We start from the raw sequence: 3,394 nt of genomic DNA, 5'->3' as shown, positions 1-3,394 counted from the left end.
AACTATTTCAGGCAATGGATGGCAACCAACATGGGGCTAAGAATTATGAAAGGTAGAAAGCACAATATTAGCTCATACTCACCCAGGACATCTCCCCAAAAATATTTCCGAATATGGCTCAGGAAAATATAGGCCAAGCAGAGTGGTGTTATCACTGGATAGAAAAAAAAGAAATCTGATTTGAGGATACTGAAGTAGGTGGAGTTTGGGGGACAGAGTAATGTGGAGGAAGGATCCATTGAGAAGCAGCCCCAAATTTTCCATAAAAATATTCCTAGGGCTTTTATTCTTTTCTAAGCTATAGATTTAAAAGGCAAAGACTTGAATTGGCACTTCACAAAACAGTTTATCCAAACAGCCAATATGCGTATTATACATTCTCAATCTCATTTGTTATCAGAGAAATGCAAATTAAAATCACAGTGAAATATACACATTACCAGGCTGTCTACAGTTAAAAAGACTGCTAAGATGAAGTATTGGCAAGGAATTGGAACACCTGGAATTCTCAGGCACTGTTGGTAGATGTGTAAATTGGCTCAACCATTTAGGAAAGTTAATTGACTAACATAATCACCATAAGAAATGTAAAAGGATGTTCATTCAAGCATTTTCTGTAATAACCCAAACTGGAAACAACCCAAACATCCATCAGTAATGGTATGGATAAATAATTTGTAGTTTAATCATGCAAAGAAATAACATTCATCAGTGTGTGGTGATATAAGTCAGATTAGTTCTGTCTGCTTTGAACTTTATTTAAATGGGAGCCTGGAACATGTGTTCTGTATGCCCAGCACCAATAATGTGGAGACACATTCATGTTGTTGCATAGAGAAATACTACATTTTTTTTCTCATTCCTGAGAAATGTGTATTTTTGGTGTACATTTCTATTTGTTCTACATTTCTATATGTGTGTGTATATATGTATAAAGTATATAAATGTTCTATATGTATTTACATATAAAAATATACTAACTATACATTTTGTGCTATGCTGTTATATGTATATAATATGCATATAAAAGTAAAATGTGCAGTGGTTCCACAGCTGGGGACGCTTGCAGCTCTCAGCACCCGGCCCACTTTCTTTCAAAATGTCTACTGTTCACAAAATTCTCTGCAAGCTCAGCTTGGAGGATGATCACTCCACGCCCTCAAGTGCACACGGGTCAGTCAAAGCATACACGAATTTTAATGCTGAGTGTGATGCTTGAACATTGAAACGGCCATCAAGAGCAAAGATGTGGATGAGCTCATCATTGTCAACATTTGACCAACCACAGCAATGAAGAGAGACAGGATATTGCCTTCACCTACCAGAGAAGGACCAAAAAGGAACTTGCATCAGTACTGAAGTCAGCCTTGTCCAGCCACCTGGAGACTGTGAGTTTGGGCTTATTGAAAACATCTGCTCCATACAATGCTTCTCAACTGAAAGCCATGATGAGGCTGGGAACTGATGAGGACTCCCTCACTGGGATCATCGGCTCAAAGACCAACCAGGAGCTTCAGGAAATTAACAGAGTCTACAAGGAAATGTACAAGACTGATCTGGAGAAGGACATCATTTCTGACATATCTGATGACTTCTGTAAGCTGATGGTTGCCCTCGAAAAGGGTAAAAGAGCAGAAGATGGCTCTGTCATTGATTATGTACTGATTGACCAAGACGCCTGGGATCTCTATGATGATGGGGTGAAGAGGAAAAGAACTAATGTGCCCAAGTGGATCAGCATTGTGACTGAGCAGACAGTGTGTCACCTCCAGAAAGTATTTGGCAGGTATAAGAGCTACAGCCCTTATGACATGCTGGAGAGCATCAAGAAGGAGGCCAAAGGAGACCTGGAAGATGCTTTCCTGAACTGGTCCAGTGCATTCAGAACAAGCCCCTGTATTTTGCTGACCAATTGTACAACTCCATGAAAGGCAAGGAGACTTGCAATAAAGTCCTGATTAGAATCATGGTCTCTTGCAGTAAAGCAGACATGTTAAAAATTAGGTCTAAATTCAAGAGAGAGTATGACAACTCCCTGAACTACCGTATCCAGCAAGACACCAAGGGAGACTACCAGAAAGTGCTGCTTATACCTTTCTGGTGAGGATGACTGAGGCCCATGATGGCATGAGCATCCAGGAGGAGTGCTCCTTTGTTTCCAGCTAAGAGTTCTAGAAAGTAACTTGTGACTAACAGTCCCCTTGTACCCATTCCTGTGAGGATGATGTTCACACTGCCCCCTCCCCAGGCTTATTTCAGTTGCCTAAATACTGCCTGCTTCTCACATCTAGTCTTTCCTTTGAGCCAAAGAAATGAACATCCCAAGGAGTTGGAAATGCATTCTATGACGTGAAACACTTTGCCTCTTGTGTACTGTGTCATAAACAGATGAATAAACTGAATTTTTACTTTATAAGAAAATAAAAGTAAAATGTGCATTTGTGTATATATAATACACAATAAAATGTATACAAATATAAGATGTATGTAACAAACATTTTAAAATGTTATTGTGTTAATATTCTGAGGTTCACATTAAATAAAATACTAGACCAGAAGAGTTATGACTGGCCAGCTAAGAGTTAATTATACCCGGCATGAAAACACAAGTGAATCAATGTAACCTGTCTGGGCTTGCTTTCAGGCAAACAACGTAAGGACCAAGGGCAGGCTGCCCCAAGATGGGCCACTTTGGCACGAACATTATATTGAGTGAGCACAGGGTGTTACACGCAACTAATGAATCATTGAACACTACAACAAAAACTTATGATGTACTATATGCTGCCTAAGTGAACATAATAAAAAAAAAAAGTAATCAAAACCCTGCAGATGCAGGAAAAGCTCTCTTCCTGATCTTCAACTGCCTAAATTTACATTGGTAAGGAGAGCCTGCACCAGGAAGAGAACTATTAACAGAGACTCTGCTTTACCTAAGAAACTCATCTGCATAATAGGGCAAACTGTTTTTTAAAACATCTTTTCACGTTCCTGCTAATGGCTTCCTCCCCTTTGTGTCTTCAGAACCTCTCCCTCTCCTTAGCTCACATGAGTTTCATGTTGCCTCATTTTCTTGGAATTTCATGTCTGTGTGGATTCCCCATACATATGCTATTAAATTTTATTTTCTCCTGTTAATCTGTCTCATGTCAATTTGATTCTAAGTCCAACTAGAAGGACCATAGGGCAGAGGGAGGTCTTCCTCCCCAACAACGTTTCAAGTTTCAACGTTTCAACCATTCACTTTAGATAGTTGACGTAAAAAAGAAATAAATTCTTAGGGTCATCTTAGAGATTGTGGCAGAAACGAGTTTACCACATACTTGTTCTGTTCAAAAACATAAAACTTGGATCCATTGCCTATTTGTTTAAAAGCTAGTCACTCTTCATGAAG

At 39.2% G+C, this 3,394-nt stretch overlaps 1 pseudogene; it reads left to right on the top strand.

The window, feature by feature from the left end:
* The first annotated feature begins 1,060 nt into the window (after positions 1–1,060).
* LOC116635460 lies at positions 1,061–2,114 on the top strand (annotated as a pseudogene).
* The last annotated feature ends 1,280 nt before the right edge of the window (positions 2,115–3,394 follow it).

Source organism: Phoca vitulina, unplaced genomic scaffold, assembly GCF_004348235.1.
Source record: "Phoca vitulina isolate PV1807 unplaced genomic scaffold, GSC_HSeal_1.0 scaffold11, whole genome shotgun sequence".
NCBI classification, from domain to species: domain Eukaryota; kingdom Metazoa; phylum Chordata; class Mammalia; order Carnivora; family Phocidae; genus Phoca; species Phoca vitulina.
The sequence above is the reverse complement of the archived record's forward strand: the minus strand, read 5'-3'. Positions and strand labels throughout refer to the sequence as shown.